Source organism: Xenopus laevis, chromosome 9_10S (genome assembly GCF_017654675.1).
Source record: "Xenopus laevis strain J_2021 chromosome 9_10S, Xenopus_laevis_v10.1, whole genome shotgun sequence".
Taxonomy (NCBI): Eukaryota; Metazoa; Chordata; class Amphibia; order Anura; family Pipidae; genus Xenopus; species Xenopus laevis.
Genome location: NC_054388.1, coordinates 72,748,625 through 72,773,203, shown reverse-complemented (window position 1 = coordinate 72,773,203; position 24,579 = coordinate 72,748,625). Strand labels below are relative to the sequence as shown.

Sequence of the window (24,579 nt, the reverse complement as noted above, 5' to 3'; positions counted from 1 at the left end):
AAAAGACTGCATGCTATTGTACATCGTTATAATTTTGCCTTATGTGAATAATTACTGACTTTTAAGTTGTCAGAGCTAACAATGGTTAGTGAGTTGCAATTTAGACAAAGTGGCCCTTTAAGAACCATTCCTGCTTCTGCATTACTTTTCATGTAGGCCACATTTTGAGCCAAATAGAGCAATAGTTATACTGTAGCTGCCAAGTTTTTTTTTTTTCTAAATGCTTTCCAGAGACTTTCTCTAAACTCATATTAGGAGAGATCCAACAAGGGAAATGCAAGACAAAAGCAAGTGGGAGGCTGAGCAGGACAAGCACAGAACTAGCATTGGGGAACTTACAGATAACAATGGCAACTATCATTCTCTATGTGTGTGTAACATGAAACACGTAAAAAACACAATAAATTACCTTATTTCTATTTAATAACCCGGTGGAAGATTGCCTTCATTTGAGTGCCTGCTTCAAAGAATTTTCAAACTATCATTCTCTGCTACACAAGCAGGATAACCAGTAATACCAGTGGCAAGCATCCCACGTGACCAAGGAAAAAAAACATTATTTGAATTTATTTATCTTGGTATTTATTTGAATTTATTTATCAGACCCAGTTGCAGCAGAGGATAGAAGAAAGCTGCAAAACAACTCCGTTATGTTACAGGTATGGGATTTATTATCTGTAATATTTGGGACCTGAAGTTTGCTGGATTAGAAATATTTCCATAATTTATATGACCATACTTAAAACCCTATTAAAAACATGGCACCAACATAGATTTATGAGATCTAGTAAAGTGTACTGTCTTATTATTACAGAGAAATCAAGGAAATCATTAAAAAGAACTGCTCCATGGAAAGGACCATTCTAGATAATGTGTTTCTCCCCATACCTGTACTTGCACAAGTTTAGAGAGTAGTAGTGATTTAAAATTTCCAGAATAGCTTGAGGGTTAAAAAAGAAAAGGAGTGACATCAACCTGTGATGGGAGCCAGATGGGAGCAAGGCTGGGAGGGGAGAAGAAAAGGGCAGGTTTGGAGTGTGAGAGGGAGGGAAGTTCCATGTCTGCTTCCCACTTTGGGTTGGGATTCTGGGGAGCTGGATTTCCCTCTTTCAGTCCTGATCTGCTACCTTCTATTCCAGCTGAGACCCCCTCATCAGAGCCTATAGGAAGCAAGAACACCCCTTCCGTAGAGCACCCAAAGTGTCCTGGGAGAAGACCATGACTGGCATGCATGTGTGAAGCTGATAAGTGACCTACTATCAATTCAGCTCAGGGGTATGAATGGGGGAACAGAAGGGATGGGCAGTATATTAATGCTAAATGGAAAGTAACGTTTTTTACTCGAGACTTAACTGCAGAAATTCCCTTGCACAATACACAGATATTGATTCACACATCATCATTAACCAAACCAGGTAAAAGTTTTTGCATTCTCGTGAACAGAAATGGTACTCATTAAAAAAGGCAGTTAAACAAAGAGAGTGAATACACAATGCAATAGGCAATGCAATAATGCAGAGTAATACATGACTGAAATGCAAGCTAAGCAGTGTATAATTAACACTAGCAGCCAGCACACTACACTTGGTAGAAAAAGGGGAGTAGCTTCATGTAGGGGATGTGCAGTATGTTCAGCTATAGAATGGGGCAAGACTGTGACATGCTATACTCTAAATGCAATTGATAATTATTATTATTATTACTAAAATGCATTATGATGATATAAGTTCTGAAATGGAAAATATTGATTCTGTATTACAATTCATTTGTCTGTGCAGCGAGATACAGTTTTTGTGTTGGACAGGCAGGATGCAGAGTATTCCATTGCTGTGTGCAGATATCACAAAAGTTCAGTATTTATCAGTGATTTAGGCATTTAGGTATTTCCCACAAGGACTAGTAAACAGGGGTTGAGAGTAATGTGAAAGTATGTAATAGCATTCAGGTATGGGATCTGGGCTTTTACAGATAAGGAGTCTTTCTGTAATTTAAGGCTACTAAAACATATGAACATTAAAATACTTTTACCATCAAGAAATAAGAATTGTTTGCTTCAATGGGACTCGACAGGAAATGGCATTCTAGTATTTCTGAGCTTTCTGGATAACCAATTTCCAAATAACAGATTCCATAGCTGTCCCATGGTATGCAGATATCGGTATAATGTAGAGTAATGTATTCATAAGGACAGTTACAGAATGAGAAGCAGAATTTATGGTGATGTGCAGAGCAATTTATTAATATATCACTGTACAGTCATTTGCTATATTCCAGTTTAGCAGAAGAAGAACGTCTTGACCAACATTATTGTATTCTAAATATAATGAGTGATACTGGAGTCTAACTAGCTCCATTGTGGTTTACAGTGAGATGCAGTGTAACATACTGGCATAAAGTTAGAAATGAAGAGTAACGTAATGACTATAGTGTTAATAAAATACAATGTATGTGATTTAGGGAAATCGAATAAGTTATATTAAATGCAGGGTAATACTGAATAAATGTACAGTTGTATCTACAGATGTTTTAAAGTATATTGCTATGAATTATATTATATATATATATATATATATATATATATATATATACAGTATATATATAACTACTACATCAAGGTCCGCACTCTCAGGACTTATAAAAATCATAATATTTATTATAAATGACTAACGTTTCACCAAAACGTTAGTCATTTATAATAAATATTATGATTTTTATAAGTCCTGAGAGTGCGGACCTTCATGTAGTAGTTATGGATAATTTATTGGCACTGCACCCAGGCAAATTCAAATAACTTTATCGAGAGTGCTGGCAACCCTTGGACTTATATGATATATACTATATACCCCTTTCTGCAGACTCCTAGTGCCTGTCTTCTGAATCTGTTGGGACCATGTCCCGTCTCCTTTTTAAGGCTACTAACTATCGGTGCTACCAAAGTGATCACCATCTCTCTCTCTTTTTCCTCTCTACACATTGAAATCATAAACCCTGTAGCAGTTACATGACCTAAAGTACATGACATTAAATTATTTAGCAGCCAAATGCTGTGTGAATAAGCTGGAATAATGGGATTTTTGTACTTACCGTTAAATCCATTTCTCTTGTACTACATTGGGGGACACAGGCACCATGGGGATAAGGATCCTGTTGCTGGAGGATGGACACTAAACAGTTAACGAAGCTCCTCCTCCGGCACTGGGCTTTATCCCCTGCCTACTTCCTGTAACCCTCAGTTTTCTGACCGAAGAAGGAAGGACCACCCGGAGAAGTCAACTTGCAAACAGAGGAGAAACCTCACCCCCTTTAAACTTGAACTAGAACTAGAATGATTAAACTGAAAGACAGGGAGGGAAGGCCTGTGTCCCCCAATGTAGTACAAGAGAAATGGATTTAACGGTAAGTACAAAAATCCCATTTTCTCTTGCCTAGATTGGGGGACACAGGCACCATGGGGACGTCCCAAAGCTACCCATGAGGGCGGGACCTATAATCCCCCGGGCTCAGGAAACAACAGCCTGAAGAACCCGTCTCCCAAAGCCTGCTTCTGCTGAAGCGAAGGAATGTATCTTATAGAATTTGGAGAAAGTGTGAATTGAGGACCACACTGCCGCCCTGCAAACCTGTTCAGCGGAAGCTTGGTGACGAACCGCCCAAGAAGTGCTGAGGGATCTGGTGGAGTGAGCCCGGATTCCTGCCGGCGGAGTTCTACTCTTCGCTGCATAGGCTCTGATGATGGCTGTCCTGATCCATCTTGAGATTGTAGCCTTAGAAGGGCGTAGGCCCTTGCGATGACCCTCAGGAATGACAAAGAGACTATCCACTCTCCTGATACTCTTAGTCGCGGAAATGTAAACTCTCAATGTGCGCACCAAATCAAGCGTGTGAAGCTTCTTCTCAATTGCCGACTTGGGATGTGGACAAAAGGACGGCACCACCATATCCTGATTAATATGAAAATCCGATACCACCTTGGGAAGGAACTCTGGAGTTGGTCGCAGCACCACCTTATCTTCATGAAATACAGTGAAGGGAGGTTTGCATGACAAGGCTGCTAGCTCCGACACCCGTCTGGCCGAGGTGATTGCTAACAGAAACACTGCCTTTAATGTTAAGGTATATAGAGGGATCTCCCGGAGAGGTTCAAATGGAGGATCTTGCATAGCAGACAGCACCAAATTGAGATCCCATGGAGAGACAGGATGACGATATGGAGGTGCCTGCCGAAGAGCGCCTTGAAGGAAGGTCTTAATGTTAGGTCGCAACGCCAACTGATGCTGAAACAAGATGGATAGTGCCGAAACCTGAACCTTCAGAGAACTAAGGGCCAGACCCTTATTCAAGCCTTCTTGCAGAAAACGCAAAATGTTTCCCTCATGCAGGACCTGTGGGTTCTCCGAGTTGTTCTCGCACCAAGTAATGAAGGTCTTCCACACCCTGTGATAGATGCGAGCAGACACCGGTTTCCTGGCCTTCATCAAGGTAGGTATGGCCTCCGTGGGAACCCCTGAGTTGGAAAGGATGAGGGCTTCAAGAGCCACGCCGTTAAATCCAGCCGTGGAGAATTCGGGTGGAACAGCGGTCCCTGTGACAACAGGTCTTCCCTGACTGGGAGGCGGAAGGGAGCCTCTGCTGCTAGAAGCATGAGTTCCGCGAACCAGGGTCTTCGGGGCCAAAAGGGAGCTACCAGGATTGCTTCTACTGCTTGTTCCTTTATCCTTCTGATGACCCTCGGAAGTAGGGCCAGGGGAGGAAACACGTACACCCTTCGAAATGGCCATGGAGCGACGAGCGCGTCCACTGCCATCGCGAACGGGTCCTTGCTTCTTGCCATGTATCGTGGCAGTTTGTTGTTGTAGCGAGAGGCCATCAGGTCCACTTCTGGCGCACCCCATCGTGCCACGATCTCCTGAAACACCTCTGGATGAAGGCTCCACTCTCCTTGGTCCACCGTCTCGCGACTGAGGAAATCCGCTGCCCAGTTCTCCACACCTGGAATGTGTACGGCCGATATCGCTGGTACATTGTCTTCTGCCCAAAGAAGAATCTGTCGAGCCTCTGCTAGGGCAGCCTGGCTTCTTGTGCCTCCTTGATGATTGATGTAGGCTACTGCCGTCATGTTGTCTGATTGTACTCGAATCGGCCGACCCCTCAGGCAGGCTGTCCAATGGGATAGGGAATGCCTTATGGCCCTGAGTTCTAAGATGTTGATGGGAAGGGAGCTTTCCTCTGCGCTCCATCTGCCCTGAACAGTGAGGTTGTCGAGGACCCCTCCCCAGCCCTGGAGACTGGCATCCGTCGTGACTACAGTCCACGAGTGGTTGGGGAAGAGTTTCCCGGACTGTAGCGTCAGGGGTCGAAGCCACCATGACATGGAATCTTGAACTGTGCCCGTCACTGGTATTCTGCGGTCCAGGTTCCCGTGGACCCTCTTCTGGTGCTGCAGTATTAGCCTCTGCAGCGGTCTGGTGTGAAGCTGAGCATAAGGCACTGCTGGAAAGGAGGCTACCATCGTTCCCAGGGCTCTCATGGCGATTCGTAACGGTATGGACGTGTTCTTCTGAATGGCTAAGAGCCGAGAGCGGAAGGAAATTATCTTGTCCGGGGGAAGGAAGGCCCTCCCCCGGGATGTATCCAGCGTTAGACCAAGGTATTCCGTCCGTTGTGAGGGTGTGAATACTGACTTCTGATGGTTGATGAGCCAACCCAGCTGGGATAGAGTTGTCATCACCCTCTGAAGGTGGATTGAGGTTTGGGACAGAGACGGGGTCTTGATGAGAAGATCGTCCAAATATGGAATGACTCCCACTCCCTGGAGTCTCAGCTCTGACAAGGCCGCCGCCATAACCTTTGTGAAGACTCGCGGAGCGGAGGAGAGTCCGAAGGGAAGAGCCACAAATTGCCAATGTTCTCCTGCGGCAAAGAACCGAAGGAATCTGTAATGGTTGGGATGAATTGGTATGTGGAGGTATGCATCCTTGATGTCGAGAACCGCCATGAAATCCCCTTTGTCTAGGGACAGAAGAACTGATTGCACCGACTCCATCTTGAAATGTTGTTTGCGGACGTATCTGTTCACCTTCTTGAGGTCCAATACAGGACGGTAAGAATGGTCTTTTTTGGGTACAATAAAGAGGTTGGAATAGAATCCTCGACCTCTGTCGCAGGGAGGAACGTGTTGTATGACCCCCGAGGTTGCAAGGTCGTGAACGACAGATCGATATGCAGAGCGCTTGGGTTCCCTTGGTGGCAGGCGGGACACAAAGAACCGTGGTGGGGGAATCTGAACAAAGTCTATGAGGTAACCCTGGGCTACAATCTTCTGCACCCAGGGATCCTGTACGTGCTGTTCCCACACCTCCCGAAAGTGTCTTAGGCGGCCGCCTAAGAGGATGCCCTCGGGGGTGGGCACCCCCTCATGCGGAGGAAGACTTGTCTTGAGAGGGCTTGTTGGCATGTCGAGTTGCAGACCAGCTGGAGCTCTGCTTGGACTGAAACCTGGGACGACCCGCCGACTGGTGTTTATCTGTCTGAGACCTCTGTCTCTGCCCCTGTCCCTGACGAAAGGGCCGGAGAAATGGCCTCCTCTTAAAAGTAGGACGCTTGGGTCGGTTCTGTGGAAGGAGGGTGCTCTTACCCCCAGTAGCCTGAGATATTATTTTATCAAGCTCTGCCCCGAAGAGTTGTTTTCCGCCGAAGGGGAGACTTACTAGCGATCTCTTTGACGTAATATCTGCCGACCAAGTCTTCAGCCATAGAAAGCGCCTAGCAGCAATGGACTGAGCCGAGGCTCTGGCAATCAGTTTAGCGGCATCTAGTGCTGCCTCACAGATGTAGGCATTTGCGTCAGCGATCTGGGACAGGATCTGATCAGTAGATGGGTCCTCCGAGCCAATGAGCTGAGCAACCTGCTCGACCCAGACCTCCATCGCTCGTGACACCCATGCAGTTGCGAAGATTGGTTGTAGAGCCGCACCTGCTGCTGAGAAGATGGCCTTGCAGAAACCTTCTAACCGTCGATCAATGGGGTCCTTAAAGGATGCTGCATCCGCCACAGGAATGGTTGTGGTCTTGGACAGCCGAGATACAGGAGGGTCTACAGAAGGAGGAGAGGACCAGAGGTCAATACACTCCTGTGGGAAAGGGTAAGACTGAGTGAAACGCCTGGAGAGTTGAACCTTACGATCTGGCGTCTTCCATTGTGCCTTAATGATCTCTTCCAGTTGTTCGTAGGCTGGAAAGACTGTAGTAGACTTCCTCTGTCTCTTGAAGATATTCCTGCTTGGTTCAGCAGCAGTTACAGAGTCCTCAATATTTAAAGTCTGAAGGACAGACTGGATAAGGTTCTCTACCTCTTTATGGGAACGAGGGGAATCCTGTTCTTGATCAGAATCGTCCCCTGAGAGAATCTGGCCCTCTTCCCCGGAAAAGTCTTCCTGCTCCTCTGGGGAGTCTGGAGGGGAAGGAAGCTGTCGCTTAGAAGTGGCCGCCTGGGCCTGCGCTCCTATCCTGGGTGGCTGTCCAGATAGGTGCTCGAGTACCTTGTCTAAGGTCTCCGGTATCCTGGCGAGGTTCTGAAGTCCTGCCAGCGATAAGGTTAGCGCTCGCACCAGCTCAGAATCCGAGCTACTCTGGCTAGCCGAAGCTGCCGCTGAGCCGGATGGTAGGGTGGCATGTGGTTGGGAAATGGCAGGGGTAGAACCCTCCTGGCAAGATACACACAAAGATTCAGCAGAAGCGCCTGAAAATTTGGCCTTACACCCAGTGCATGCAAAAAAGGAAACAGCCTGTTTGTGCCTAAGAGTGGATCTAGTGTCCACCTTGTCAGCCATGTCTAAGGCTAAGTTCCTGACTATTATGTCCCTAGAAGTAGGCAGGGAATAAGAGGCCTCCCTCAAGCAGTCGTGGCGTTATCTGCAATAGAGAAAAGGGACAGGATAAGCCTCTCACTAGCTAAGAGATTGAAGGGAGTCTTGTAAGAAAAAACTTACAGTTTGAGCGGCTGCAGGCTCTCACACAGAGACAGCAGGAAGGCTCCGATCGAGTGCGCGTGTAAAGGGCGCGCAAGATGGCCGCCGCTGATGTCGGCGGAAACAGGAAGAGGATGCCGCCTGTGTTGCCCACAAGAAAAATGGCGGACGCGCACCGCCTCCTGAGTACACGGCCCAAGACTAAGATGGCGGCCGCACGGGAAAAGCCGCATGGCGGCCGCGCCGCATGGCGGCCGCGCTTACACGGCCCATAACTAAATACCCGGTAAGACTAATTTAGATGGCGGCCGCGTCGCATGGCGGCCGCGTCGCATGGCGGCCGCGTCACTAGAGAGAGTGAGGAGGTAAGGGCGAGGTCACATTCATAACGGTATGGACGCGAAGGGTTGCGCCAAGAAGACCCTATCACTGCCGCAACTGGGAAGCTGCTTAGAGAAGGGAGAGAGAGAGAGGGGGGGGGGGGGAGGGGGAAGAGACAAGGCTACTTACCCCTCCACGCCAGCCGAATAGTGCCCAATGCTGGTGCCTTGACCCTGGACAGACCACTGGGGCGGCCTCCGTAGAGCGGGATCCAGCAGTCACAGGGCAATGAGGGGAGTCTCAGCCTGCAGACCTCCGTGGAGCGGGAAGGCTCTAAAGGGCACAAAATAATTAATCAACCTCAAAATTAGGATGATGTCGGCTGGGGGGGTTCTGGAAAAGGTAACACTGACCCCCATAGCTGGCATGGTACATGAATGCCTCTATACCACTTCTCCCTGCCAAAGTATCCGTCCTCCTTCTGAGGACACTAAAGAAAAACTGAGGGTTACAGGAAGTAGGCAGGGGATAAAGCCCAGTGCCGGAGGAGGAGCTTCGTTAACTGTTTAGTGTCCATCCTCCAGCAACAGGATCCTTATCCCCATGGTGCCTGTGTCCCCCAATCTAGGCAAGAGAAACAATAAATATTTATTTTAAAAAATGTGCAGTAATATAGAAATGTCAACCTATCCATAGTCAACTTTGGGAGGTATTTGGTAGTGATGAGCGAATCTGTCCCGTTTCTCTTAGATCTCGCAATGGTGAAAAATGGGCCTTTTTACGAGAGTCAATTTTTACTTGTGTAACAATTTTTATGGCTCCAAAAGCATTAAAGTAAATGGGCGTTTTTTCTTATGGTGACGTTTTTGTCCTAATGCATTAAAGTCAATGGGCGTTTTTTCTCATTTCAGACTTTTGTCATAATGCCTTAAAGTCAATGGGAGTTTTTCCTTAGGGTGACTTTTTTTGTTCAAAAGCATTAAAGTCCAATGGGCATTATATCTTATATATGTTTGTTTTTCGCAAATTTTTCCACAGCAATTTTTTGACGTAGTTTCGTGGAAAAAATTTGCACAAAGCGAAATGTGAAATTTCATTGCGAATCCATGACTGCCGAATAAATTCGCTCATCACTAGTATTTATTCATGCCTGTGTCACGCCCCGGCTGTTCTTTGTTGTGCAATAGAAAATGTCCTGTTCTATATAGATTATATATAGCTGTATGTGTTTGCATTTGTATGGATTGTTGTTCAGTACCTATAATGCTGACTACTTAAAGTGATACTGACACTAAAAAATGAATTTTAGCATATGAATGTACATATAGGGGCAGATTCACTAAGGGTCGAATTTCGAAGTTAAAAATACTTCGAAATTCGACCCTCGAATTGAAATCCTTCGACTTCGAATATCGAAGTCGAAGGATTTAGCGCTAAACGTTCGTTCGATCGATCGAAGGATTTTTCGTTCGATCGAACGATTAAATCCTTCGAATCGAACGATTCGAAGGATTTTAATCCAACGATCGAAGGAAAATCCTTCGATCAAAAAATGTTTAGCAAGCCTATGGGGACCTTCGCCATAGGCTAACATTGACTTCGGTAGGTTTTATCTGCCGAAGTAGGGGGTCGAAGTTTTTTTTAAAGGGAAAGTACTTCGACTATCGAATGGTCGAATAGTCGAACGATTTTTACTTCGAATCGTTCGATTTCGTTCGAATTCGAACGAATTTAACCAATTCGATGGTCGAAGTACCCAAAAAATACTTCGAAATTCGAATTTTTTTTCATTCGAATCCTTCGCTCGAAGTTAGTGAATCTGCCCCATAATGTTACCTATAGGTCATGTTGATCATTTTTTGCTGAGAGGTTTGTTTTTGTATATAATTGTTAGTTGAAGTTCCTAAGCCTGACTCTCTGACACTCTGACTTTGCCAACCTGACTGTCCCATCTCAGCCTGTTAGTTACAGTTTCTAATGCTAACGGACTCCTGCTGCACAAATATGGCAGCCCCCTCATACAGGAACATGGGGGATCAGACAGGTAATGTAAAAGCATCATGCAAATACTTTATGGCAAAGTTAGAAGTAGCTTGCAAAGCCAATATTATAATAGATGTAAAAAAAAGTTTAATTTCAGGTGTCAGTATCTCTTTAAATTAAATATTGTAGCTATTGGAAAATTCCGGCCAACTTTACCAAGGCTGAGTTAATGTATTTATTTATTTATACAATGTTGCCACAACTCATCTCATAAGAGCAAGGACCACCAAATCTAGGTCTAAGCCAGTTACTTAAAGATTGAGGATGTTCTTTTGCATGTGGCTTAGCATTTTCTTGCCCCAAAAGTGCCCAGAGCAGGGAAAACCCAGTGAGCCATAAATAACAGCACAATTTTTTACTGTGTAGATTTTAACCAGTAGTTGGCTGATTTATTTAGTCTTTATATTTGAGGGCTTGGTTATATTAATGATGAGGTCCTACTAAAAGTCTGCAAGGACTTTGATCAGACTAGGTTAATAAATTATTCCTTCAATGGCCACATCCTTGGGCCTCCAGTTGGCTCAGAATCTTTAGAGCATCCTCAGCAATCCTATAAATGGTTCTGTAAGAGCTGGAGAGCTGGCTATCCCTGACATGGAATTTACAGTCATGCTTTTACTAGCTCCCATAAGCCAAACAAGTGTCTGAGAGTGCAAACCCCTCTGGGCACAGTTTGTGAATTACTCATTTTACAAAGCTGAATGCACACCAGTGCTTAATTCCCTTTTTGCCTGGCCCAAAGCAAAGACCCTTGGATGCCAATTTACCTTGACAAAAGCAAATGAAGCAACCTCACTGACACATTTCAAAGAGAAATGGCAAAAAATTTAAAAATCAATAAACCATTAGGGAGTAAATATTCTAAATCTAAATATTCTAAATATTAAAAAGTCTTAAAAAAGGTGTTATTAATTTATAATATTTTATATATAGAGCTGATATAAAATATAAGCTATGTAATTAGAAAAGTTGGCCATACACAGGCTGATGGGGAACTCTCTCAAACCAGTTGGCCTACAGGCTAAACAGATGGACTTACAAGGTATGGCCTCCTTTTTATGGTTCTTATTGCTCATGCAGAGTATAAATGTTTGGAACATCAAGAACCGATTCTGAAACAACTAATATTTGCAGACCACTATATACATATACGTATCAACATGTTCTATATCATTCAAAGTGATGCTCTTGTTATATTTATGGACAGTCAGGCCCAGATTTGTGGAAAGACCACAAAGGCAGGATTTCAGAGGTGTCATGCTGTCCAGCTGCATTGCAATGGGTTTGGAAGCAGTGGGGACATGTGTGAGATTTGCTAGCTTTTTAAATCACCCACATGCCAATTCCCATGCCATACCTCCCAACTGTACCGTTTGTCACGATTTTGACAGCTCAACCTGCAGTCCCAGATTGTTACTGGAATGTCCCAACTTTCTCTTTGATCTCCTGCACTGAACAGTCAGAAAAAGATACAAAGTTTCTAACTTGATTGGCTTTTGGCAGAGAGCCCAGAATAGATACTTAGGTACTTTTGTAACAATTTACGATAAACAAAGAAACAATTGTAACAATTTAAGATAAGCAAAGAAACAATTGTTACAATTTACTTAAAAGTCCATTTGCCTTCATAAGTACAGCTGTAAACACATAAGAAAACAAAGAAATGTGTTTGGACTTTCATAACCTGCCAAATATTGTAAAATGGACATTGTAATTAGGGTGTGTGGCCACAAAATAGGCTGGTCAAAATAGGCTGGCTGGTTTAACTTTAAATACATGCATGGCGACAATGTTCCCTCTAAGGTCTGCACTTGTGCATGTGACAGAGTTTTGTATGAAAACGTAACATTTTGTATTTATTCTGACTTGAGCACACAGTTTTTAAAAGCTGCGTGTGCAATAATTTTTTGGCGCACATAGCAGAAATCAGAGGCTAAATTGCATGGAGATATAAATTCTCACAACATGGTGATAAAGTCTGCAGATTATGTAGACAAGGGCAGTTGTCAGTGAAGTAAGTAGGAGTGAGTGCACCCAGGGGAGAAGGAATAGTGCAGACAGGCAAGGGATGGCATGCAGCTTGGGGAGGAACTAGGGTACAATCAGGAAAGGTACAAATGAAGTTGTCAGAGGAATATGTGGTGCTGGAGAAATTAGCAGGGGGAGAGGAAGCAGGGAATGGTGCAGATGCCAGGCAGTTAGGGGTGAACTAAATAAGTATTAGTGAAACAAATGAAAAAAGAAGTCAGTACAGCTAGAAGAGGAAGACAGGGGTCTGCGCATCTGCAAAGATGATGGGGGTCTAAATAGGAAGGTGATAATTGCACCCTTAAACATATCACAAAATGAATGGTGTGAAATGTGGTTTGTGTTGGCTAGATGATAAAATACTTGTCTATCTGCATGACAGCAGAGCCTGTTGGGTATTTGGGAGTGCTGAGGAGTTTGCGTCTACAGTACTACTGTGCTAAATTTGATTAGTATACCTGAGCTGCTGCTGCACTGAAATAGCTGTCCAGATGTGGGATGGATCCAGCACGAGCAGCCAGGTCAAATCAGAGCAAATCTGTTTTACAGAAAGCACAGCAGCTGCACTTGGCATACAAATGCTGCAGTACTTGAGCCAGTACTTGAGCCAGTGTATAGCTGCTGCTTCTGCTGTTGGGTCATTTTGTCTGTCACTTTACTGGAAAGGCTGCCTGCTTGTGAGTTAAAGGGATACTGTCATCCCATAATAACTCCTGTACAGAAGCAGCAGTGCATTTAATAGTCATACTGAGAAGTTAAATGTTGTGGTTATGGATGCAATTGGATTGGCTTTCATTGTAAATTATGAAGTGAAAGAGGTCACACATTCATTGTAAGTGTGATAGAGCTGTTCAGTTGGGTCTTCTGTAGTTAAATGGCATACAACTTGATCTGCATTGTATGACCAAATTTAGGCCAGGGCTACATGGGGAAGTAAGCCATTTTTAAAATGTGTTTGGCAGCTTGGAGGCAATGATGTAATTTGACTGGCAGACTCGTACAATCCCTCCAGGACTCAAAAAAGCCAAAAGTTGATAAGGGACATATCACACTAACATATATGAGTGAAAGTTTCAGCTGACATTGTCCATAGGGGACATACCACACAATGTTTAGGACTATGCATTGGTAACTAAACCCAGTGAAAGAATGCACTTCTTTAGATAAAGCCTTAGGGTAAGTGGCCTAATATATTTCGGACACATTCTTGAGGTAGCCACACATGGGCAGACTGCAAGGTATCCAGGTGTCAGAGCTGTCAGGAAGCAAAAAGGAACTAGGGCTTCTCTCACTTTTATACACAATATCCTAACTCAAAATGTGCATCGGTAGATGATATTTACAATCCTGACAGACATAGTACCATCAGATAGATTATCTGTCAACACCTCAGCCCAGGTGGCCAGCGGCGTCCTTACAATATAGCAGACCTTCATGATCACGGGGGGGGGGGGGAGGTGGAACTGTGGGGTCTGCTGTATAGTAGTCCTCCCCCCTAGCCCCTCCCATAACTTAAACTTTGTCACCCATGGGGCATGATAGAGATAGCCCTCAGTAGACCCTGTGCACTCAGGGGCCCCCAGAAGACTTTTTTTGCTGGTGGTCTCCCACTTCTGAGGGCCATACATGCCAAAATGGTCAGGCAGTATAGTTGAGATCTGCTAAATTATTGCATCAAATCTAGACATGTATTGCCAGCTGGCAAAGGTGTTTGCCCTATTCCCCATGGATGCAAAGCCAGATGGTTCACTGATCCTAATTTGTGTGTTTGTTGGTCTACAAAGTGCATCACACTGCAAGGCTCATTTACAAACACAGTGCAAAATCCAGATACAAATTGTAATGTGTTCAAAATTGCCATTCAACGTTTTCTCCAGCATCATTGCAGGCTCCTGCTAAATTGTGTGTGCACCAATATGAATGCAAATTACTGGTCATTTTGGCAAACAACCTGCAATTTACTGCAAATGTTTTTCTTAGAAGGGATAGTGTCACGTTCACACTGATACACGCTAAGTAAATAATGGCTTTACTGTTCAATTCACTTGCCACAACAGTTCGGCTATAGGCACAAGGTGCTAAGGGAAACCTGGAATTACTGGCAGGTCAAACTCCCTTAATTACAGGTTTCCCTTGTATTCATGGGTGTAAATCATTAGCACCTCTTGAACACTAGAAAACAGTGGTGGGTAGCAAAGGGCTTAATGTTTATGTAGTAAGGCCTTTGTGAGTATGGACCATAGTCGCATCTCGATATGCTCTATGATTGGTTCCTTGACTATTTGCGCCTAATGGCACCAACCAATATGTGGACTGGGTCTGAAATGAGCTTGTATGGAACTAATAATGTTCATAGCTATGAAAATTAAGTATATATTGTAGCTGAGATATGTTTTGTAGGATTTGTCTAGGAGGCATCCTTAATATGAATGCCATTGTACTACCTTATGGAATTAATTCATGGAAACATACGTATTGCTTCCTGCAACTACATCAATAGAAGGAATAAATGCATTGGAAGTGCTTTTAGTTTGTGCTAGACTTTCTGTTCACTCAAGAGTAATGTAATAGCAGCTGAATGTGCCCTGAAGCACAGTCTTTAGGTTTGTCCTGATAGAGCATGACCCATACACACTCACAGGTCAGGGCAGGTGAGAGAGCTCCAGGGGACATGTATTTATTATAAGGTCACAGCCCAAGTAGTGGGAAATGGCAAACGAAGGAAGGTCAGATTGGCTAGACCTCCTACAATCCTGAATAGTAATTACAGGGCTGACTAAATGGAATTTTGTGGGATGAAGAAAATTAATATATTCTTTACCACATCTCTAAGCAAAACAAGCTGGAAACTCAGAGCTGTGGGCATGGTTAACAATTTATTGTACAGAGTTTCTCAGTCCATTAAAATCTCCATGTCTTTGTAAAAGTTATTCTGATCCCTAGATCTGTGTATACTGACTGCTGAGCACAATCTATTACTGAGTAATGACTTAAAACGCATATTGGTTGAGTTGAAGTAGGATTTTTCAGTTCTTGTTACTTGTAGAAGAATAGAGCAAGCAGCAGTTATCCAGATGTGCCCTTGTGGGTGTATTTGCAAGAGGGGCCACAGACTGTGATCTCTGTAACATGCCAAGGCTAGATTTGGAGATGTTTAAGGCTCAAAAATTGCAGGAAGGAGGGAGCTCCAGTCTGAAATATTTCTTGTGTATAAGGGCAGCACAGTTGTTGCACAATGTATCTCATGCACCCTTGATAGCTACACCACTAATAGTCTGATTTATCTGTGGTAGCTAGGCATTAGCATAAAATCCTATGACTGTAGCTGGGTTATAGTAGAAGTGCCTGGATTTCCTAAAGCAATATTTTACTGTGGCACTGAATCTGTTGAACTATAGCCTTCAGTATTCAACTCTGTCTTCTTTTCAAATATCAGCATTTCAAAAAGTATAAAAAAAAAGTCTCCAGTAAAGTTCTGTCTCTTTTGGATATGTTATATACTGTACAAAACATACTATGCTTGCTTATACTAAGGCTTATGACACTGAGGAGTGCACAGTGTACCATCAGTTTTAGACTTGCAGTACATGATACCCTTTCTGTTCCTATATCTGAGGGGTTAAATTATCTATGGTGCTTGATGCCTCTCCCCGTGTGGCTTTTGGATGCGCCAGCAGTTACGTCTAAACTGAGAGACGCAGAAGTAACTTTCCTTAAATGGATAGTTTTCAGGAACAGAAAAATACTGGCATTTCCCAGAAACCCCCACATCTCCAAATAGCATGCACTACTTTATATAAATTGTTGATGCGAACTGTTAGAACTTTTGGGCTGGAGTCAGGTCTGAATCTGCTCTGTTAAATAAATATATTTGTACTGTAATATATATATAATATATATACTGTATATATATAATATATATACTGTAATATATATATATATATATATATATATATATATATATATATATATATATATATATATATATATATATATATATATATATATATATATATATGAAAGAGCCACTAGTTACTCCAACAAATATATGAATCATAAAAATAATTTATGGGGGTTTTCATTAACTATGATTTTTTCAGGGAATCTTGTGGTAATGAACTTGAATTTCCATGCGCTGTTTCATATTATACATAGGTATGATGGACTATTACAATATGTGTTCCATTAGAGCACAGTTTCCATTGACTATAATTGAATCAGACAAATCAGCCAGTGTATAGTAAGTACCATTGATGTAAAGCAGAGCATCGCAAACTATGGGAACTGAAAGCAGCTGAGGGGAGGGTGGAACCAGCAGGCCAAACAGGGTGAGATTTGGAAGAATGCTTATTTGCTCTCCTGCATATTCTTTAGTCCAACCTGAGGTGAGCTTAGATGAACACTTATTTTGTCTCTTAGATTTCCATTTATTTATCTGTCATGCTGTTAAAGGAGAAGGAAATGTTAAAACAAAGTAAACTTTATCAGAAAGGTCTATATAAATACACCAGTAAACCCTCAAAGTAATGCTGCTCTGAGTCCTCTGTCAAAAGAAACACAGCATTTCTTTCCTTCTATTGTGTATACATGGGCTTCTGTATCAGACTTCCTGTCTTCAGCTTAAACCTCCAGGACTAGGGCTTGAGCATGCTCAGTTTGCTCCTCTCTAACTCTCCCCCTCTCTCCTCCAATCTGAGCCCAGAGCTATGAGTGAGCAGGGAGGCTCAGGCTGGAAGTCACACTAAGCTAATATGGCAGCTGCTATTCCTAAACAAACAGAGATAGTTTCTAGAGCTGTTTGCACAGGTATGGTAAAGCATTCTACAGAATAAATATAGTGTTATAACTTGCACTATTGTGGCTAATCTATTGGCAATGAACTGCGTTGGTAGCTTTCCTTCTCCTGTAATGGGTCGGGGGAGCCCTGACCAAATATTAGACCACAAAGGTTTTTTGAACAGTGCCAATAAATGACTTACTAATAATGGACAGAACACGTTTTAGAAGGGACACTGCATTGAGGTATCTTGAACCTAGTCATTGATATATTTGTTTTGGGCTTGGCCAGATGTCTCCTCTGGGAGGACCGCATCAGTAAATTGATGTCACACCATTAGGAACATCACACGGGCAGTGTATTATATTATTACCACATATTTATAAATGATTAACATATTCTGCAGCTCTGTCCCCCTAGCAGGGTGTATATATCAAACATACAGATTACAGCTAATAAAGAGGGCCCTGCCCTTTGCAGGTTACACTGTATATATAGAGATATACTAAGTGAAACTGTGAACTGTGGCAAACTCTGGTCACACCCCTTGATAAATATGACCTAAGCTTGATGTGTTGTTAGGGAAGATTAAGGGTCTGCAGCATTTTTGCAAGGTGCAGAGTGCAAAGAGATCCCCTTAATGTTGTTGCACTTCTGCCTGACCCCTCAGGTGTCACTTGTCTTTCAATTCTAGAGAAATTGTAGAACCAATTTAATCCACCAGAGGGCAGCATTCTACTAAATGTTTAAAATGTCCCTCCTTCAGCAGCAAAGCCAAGAAACTATTTAAAGCAAATGTTATGATTGATTAATTACAATTCCATTGATGGCATAACTGCAAGGTGTATCATATTAATTATAGCCCCATTGATGGCATAATTAAATGCCAGGTGTATCTTATATCATCAGAAACGATTGAGCAGTGGTGGTGCTGACTCCAGGGTAACTCAAAGTTTGATGTATCCTGTTACTGCCACTAAGCTGAATAACCTCTTCTCCACTTATGGATTATACTAAGCTCTTGTATCTACTTTCGTTGTATCAACTTATGCAATTTGAATTTTAACTTGCTTTGTCGCGTTGACTATGTGATTCATTCCCTGCATGTCTGACATCATGAAAGATGAAACTGTCAGATTGCAATTGCTTAACATAAGATTGTAATTGCTTTTTTATTCATACATCCTATACGAATTTGACATTTACTTTATGATATGATTCAACTATTTCTTTATTCTGACATTTGGACTATTTTTGATTACTATCTTTCTTGGTATTGTTTTGTTAGTCTTTGTTTTACAGCAAGTTACAATTTATGTTTTTCATGAATGTGATTGGTCCCTGTACAATCCTTTGATTGGGACTATTGATTGCCCCTCCCTCTTTGTTCTGATTGGTACTTGGCTTCTTAAATACTGGTATTGTACTGAACCTGTTTAAGCTTATGATTTAGGGGCAGATTTACTTAGGGTCGAATATCGAGGGTTAATTAACCCTCGATATTCGACTAGGAACTAAAATCGTTCGACTTCGAATATCGAAGTCGAACGATTTAGCGCTAATCCTACGATCGAACGATCGAAGGATTATTCGTTCGATCGAACGATTAAATCCTTTGAATCGAACGATTCGAAGGATTTTAATACAACGATCGAAGGACTATCCTTCGATCAAAAAAACGCTGGCAAGCCTATGGGGACCTTCCCCATAGGCTAACATTGACTTCGGTAGCTTTTAGCTGCCGAAGTAGGGGGTCGAAGTTTTTCTTAAAGAGACAGTACTTCGATTATCGAATGGTCGAATAGTCGAACGATTTTTAGTTCGAATCCTTCGATTCGAAGTCGAAGTAGTAGTCGAAGGTCGAAGTAGCCCATTCGATGGTCGAAGTAGCCAAAAAAACACTTCGAAATTCGAAGTTTTTTTAATTCGAATCCTTCACTCGAGCTTTGTAAATCTGCCCCTTAGTGTCAGATGGACACAAAACGCGTAAAGCTTGAAATGATGGTCTAAAGAAAAGTTTTTACTTTTTATAAAAAACACTGTTTGGTACAATCTGCATGTTGGTTCCAGAGTGTCCTATACCTTCTATTGTTCTATTTGGATTGACTCCAGGGTTTCCCTGCACCAGTAGGCACACCTGTGAGTGATTCATGAGAACAGACTGGGCACCTGAAGCAATTACTGTACAGGAGATCTGTCACTTGTCTTTCAATTTTAGAGAAACTGTAGAACCAATTTAACCCACTAGAGGGCATATATACTAAATTATACTAAATGTCTAAAATGTCAGCAGCAAAGCCGAGGCTATTTAAAGCAATTGTTATTATTGATTAATTACAGTCGCCTTGATGGCATAATTACCTGTATACCTGCTATACATCCAGTAACTGACTGTCAGTACCATAGATTTTGTATGTTAACAGTATTTTATATAATAAACCAATGTCAAAGAGCTGTGTCTGCTATTCTTGCAACATTCGTGTGCACAGCACAGCCCATTAACATCCTATTGCTGGAAAACTTATGTGTTATGAGGTGCAAGGTGTATCTTATATCATCAGAAACTAAGAGAATTTTGTTTCTGCATTTCTTTGCTGGATCTATGGCCAATGCCCATTGATTGTTATGTAAAGTGACCTGAGAAAAGTCTTAGCTTTTTCACCTAATACTTATTCTGGCAGAATATAGAGATAGAGCAGATTGGTGTGGCTATCTGGTACTCTTTTATCTATCATCTATCTATAATATATCATCATCTATCTATCTATCATTATCTATCATTATCTATCTATCTATCTATCTATCATCTATCCATCTATCTATCTGTCTGTCTGTCTGTCCGCCCGTCTGTCTGTCTGTCTATCCATCATTTTCATTGCTCTTATAATTATATTTACACAAGATTGGTTTGGTGCAGGTTTGCAGTGCTTATTAAAGGAACCCTACAGCTTGAAGATACTAGCAGGTCCCAGATCCTCTTGTATCAGTAGGCTCACAAACTTGTGATCTGCACTATTGCATCCAGCACATTAAACATGTATAAGAGCACTTTCAGATTTCCTCGAATTGGATGCAATAGTTTTCAACATTTACAGAGGGTGTAATTACTGTTGATTGGAGTGAAAAAAACGCATGTATACACTTCTACTAAGTAAGTACAGTCCACAGTGGTGGTTTTGACTCCAGGGTTTCCCTGCATCAGTAGTCACACTTGTGACTGGGCAGACACACTGGCACCTGAAGCAAGTACTTTACGTGTAAGAGTGCAACACTTGCATCCATTTTTTTTTTTGCAATTGTGCCCATAAATAACCCTTTGAGGCACTTGTTAGTGTACCACAATTCAGATTTTTAGCTTCAAAGAAACCTGGAACCATTGGCTGCAAAGTTGTAGCTGCTTCTGTCTCCCCCTGCAAGATAGTTATATGAGCAGCTGGCTGCTAGTGATTCAGTTTGCACAAGCCAAGTGCTTTGTGTGTCCCTGGCAACTATGCAGAGGAGATCTGGGCTAGATGGAAATCTGAGGTAGCAAAGCCCACTAGCCTAGAAGACCATTCCCAAATGTGACCATTTCTACCTGTCCTCTGTCTTCTGATGGATGTGGATGCTGAAAAGTTACATGAAGTAGCATAGTCCTGTTGGCAACCAATGGAAAAACCACCCCTGCAGCTATGTCCTATTTGCAACTGTCCATTAAGTGGAATGCATTGATGGACAATTTGGAATTGCTAATAGATATTCTAGTTTTAGAGATCTTAGTTTCAAACATGCTCTACAGTAAGCTGTCCTGAAACTTGCCCTTGTGTAGGATACTGTGGAACCCTGAATAGTGCTTCTTTATAAAAAGTAATGCAATTTGGAGCCATTTTAGAAGATTTTAGATTCCATGAACGTTATGAGGATTTGGCTAGGTTTATGGAGGAGAAGACAATAGGAAACAAATGTATTTTTAGTAGCTTTTCCAATGGCCTGTACTTATTGTATTTTAAATTGAATGGCATGCGGTAATGATGCTTTGAAAAATGGTGCCAGACTTGTAATGGAAAGAAGCAGCCTACATTTACAAGCATTAGAGCTCTATGTCTTCTCAAGTCGAATGCATCTCTTTTCAGGTCTTGGCTTTAAATTGTTGTTAGCATCTGTGAGGGAAATCTGTGGCCTGGGCCAAGAAGATATTTTGCACTTCTGAATGGAAAAGGATTGTTGTTATGCAGTAAGGTCAATATGAGATATGAGAGGCGACTTAGTGCAAGACATGCTAGCTCATCTTACTCTTGGTCTAATGGAGTGAAAGATCACATCAACACATACTGTACAAAGCAACCTTATTTTAATTTAATCATGCTGGTATTCAACTGCTCTGGTTGGCAAAATGGTACTTAATGCCAATTATGTTCATGGGGAAGAAAGATGAGTTAGGAAGTTAAATTTTTTCCCAAAGAAAGTGGCAACCCAAGAATCAGCTTGTATTTATTGTTGTAATTTAGTCTTGAATTCACTCTTCTCAACTCTACTGCTATTATGGGACCTAACCAGCAATAACCAGTGACAAAATGGGTCTTATTTATCAAAAGGCAAATAAAAATGAATTCAACTACTTAACAAACTGTGCAAATGGGGAACAGCTGAAGGTAAGACTTGCTTCATTGCACAGAAGTGGGAGTTTGCTTTGTGCCATAACTTGAATGTTGACCCTGTGGCCTTCAAATTGGTGAATTTACATTATGGGTCATTTAAAACCCACCCATGTGGGTGCTCAGCAGACTTACACCCAGTAATTTGTATGCAGTCACTGCTTTATATGTGTGTTCTGAAAGTGATGCAACCCATACAATACACTGGACATACTGTATGCAACTTTAAATGGGTGCAACTTGGAGCATGTCCGCAATTAAGCTGGAATCATGGCTATCATGGTTAAAAAACATGATGATTTGTGTCCAAAATATCACTTTGCACACTGCATTTCTGTTCAAAAATGAATGTCCCACGGGTGGTTCTTTAAGTTTTTGATTACTATTCCATAGTTTATATTAGAACATAGAACTAGGCTTTTGTTGAATACTTGGAGAACATTACAGTAGAACATTACAGTTTTTATGCTAAATATCTAAGAGATTATTTATTAATGGAAGGGCAAGGTAAAAAGTACAAAAATAGACAAAAACAGCTCAGTTTTCCAAACCTTGCACCTTTCCCTGTCATGAAAGTGTACTCATGATGAATATAGCAATACCTGGGTTCAGTATGAAAGTGCTGTAATCATTAAGGGTGGGCTGGAGGAGGCACGTCGATGCCCCCCCATCCCCTGACATGTGCTTCATTCAGACATGCAAGTTACATACAGATTTCAAATTCTGCAGGAGGTCCAGAATGCATCAATGCCCTAGATGCAATTTCAGGCCATGGCACAAGATTTCTTTTTTAGATACACCACAGGAGAAAATGCAGATCTGCTTCCTTTCACAGAGCACATTTGCACAGTGGTGGTGGAGCGGAAGGAAGCAGATCTGCAGTTTCTCCCCCTAAAGCTGGCCATACACGTATCGATAAAAGCTGCCAACATACCAGGGGCCCATGCTTGGATCAGCCCGATATATCGCCCGATATTGCCCACCTTAAGGTACGATACAGACCTATTCGGTCGAAAACTGACCTATTCGACCAAAAAAAACTGACCTATTCGACCAAAATAAACTTAATTTCGGTTGGTCTTTTTGAATTCAAATTTTGAAGTTTTTCAAATTCGAAATCCGACCCTTGATAAATCTGCCCACAGATGTGTGACAATATTGGTATATCCAATGGTTTTTTGTTGGTTCAGGTGTTCCAAGTGTTCTGAGGATTGCTAATACATCATTTTAATTTTGTTTTCTTGGGTGGACTTAAAAAGATTGTGCTGTTGGACATGGTGACCTCCAGTTTCCCATTGTTCCACAATGAACTCTGTACAATAAGCAATCTTTTGATATTGTATGCCGAAACTATATAAACAGCTAAGTCGGAACCTGCAAATCAAGTACAATGGTTACCTTCAACTGCTGATAAATAGTATTTGTTGTCTTCAGTGACTTAACAGCCCTGGGAAGTGGAAAGACCCCAAATTGCCTTCCCCAATCAAAATGCAATGTGGTTCTTGCTTGAAACATAATAGCCTATATTTCCAAAAGACAATTGTCTGACATGATTTGCCCCTTTTTTATGTCACCATGTTTAAAGTCATCACCCAGAGATGGAGCAGTTACACTAGTAGAGTATGACTTACTCACTCAGCTGGGGAGGCACAGTGTGTGTGAGCAGGGATTATTAAGCAAGCCTATGATTATTCTTAGACAAATGTCTGTAATGATTCACTAATCCCCCCAGCTTCCAAAAATGTAACTTTTATTGCAATATTTTAACAAGCCAAATCCAGCAGGAAAATTAACTCTGCGGGCCCTTAGGGAAAGGTTTATTTGTTCATAAGAACATCAGATCTGCTAACGATAATCAGCTTGTAGCAATATAACTGCCATGAAAGTATAATTTATGATGTTCCCCAGTAAACTAAGTTGGTAGGAGACACTGAAGGTTGTAATTTCCCATCAGCTAGAGTTGGAACCATAGCATCTTTCTGTACTGAATACATCAGACGGCCTGCCCACATAATTGGTTCAGAATTGTCTTTGGATGAAATTACATCCCATAGCGATTCTGTTTGAATCTTTACATGAATTTTATTGCAAATCTGTACTGTACTCATCCCTAATAATATCCCTTTAAATGAATATTAAGTGTAATATTTAAGTAAGGTATACTTATAACTTATACAATGTTCTACAGTGTATTTTTCTGCACAAATATATATTTATACATATATATATATATATATATATATATATATATATATATATATATATATATATATATATATATATATATATATAAAATCTTCTTTTTATATTTCTGTTCCAGGTATAATTAGACACTCATTCTCTATATAGTATTGATAAAGATTGTGTGATTTATGTGCGGCAATGATACTAATTACCACTGCACTTCATATCCCAATTATTCAAGACATCTTGGGGAGATTGATGTAAACATGCTGTTAATAAATCCTGCAGTGACAAACAAGGCTCAGGCTATGGTATTTATTTGTATCTGTGTGTCAGATTGTTTGTCGTTGCTTTTCTCCCAATGATTCTCCTGGCTCTTTTATAGCATACTGGGAATTAATGGCAGGGAACCCAGCTTCAGTCATCAAAGGCATGTGCGGTAAATTTCAGTATAATATAAACCTGCCATTGCCTTAAGTAAACAGTATGTTGCTGTGTGATAATCCACACACTTTTTCCAAGTGAATCTGGACATGACTAGAAAAGGATGTGTTTGGTTCAGATGAAACCCAAATGTTAACATTAATATCAGCCCAGTCTTTGTGTAAAGCTGAAGAGTTAACAC

General features: G+C 41.8%; 1 protein-coding gene across 7 annotated transcripts in view; it reads left to right on the top strand.

Moving 5' to 3' along the window:
• The first annotated feature begins 1,048 nt into the window (after nucleotides 1-1,048).
• LOC108702278 (collagen alpha-3(VI) chain) overlaps nucleotides 1,049-24,579 on the top strand; it is a 94,485-nt gene continuing 70,954 nt past the window's right edge. For 3 of the 7 annotated variants that reach the window (XM_041578649.1, XM_041578648.1, XM_041578646.1), the window contains exon 1: nucleotides 1,050-1,275. The gene's annotated coding sequence lies outside the window, so the exon portion shown is untranslated. The other 4 variants (XM_041578645.1, XM_041578643.1, XM_041578650.1 and 1 more) reach the window with 3 other exon arrangements.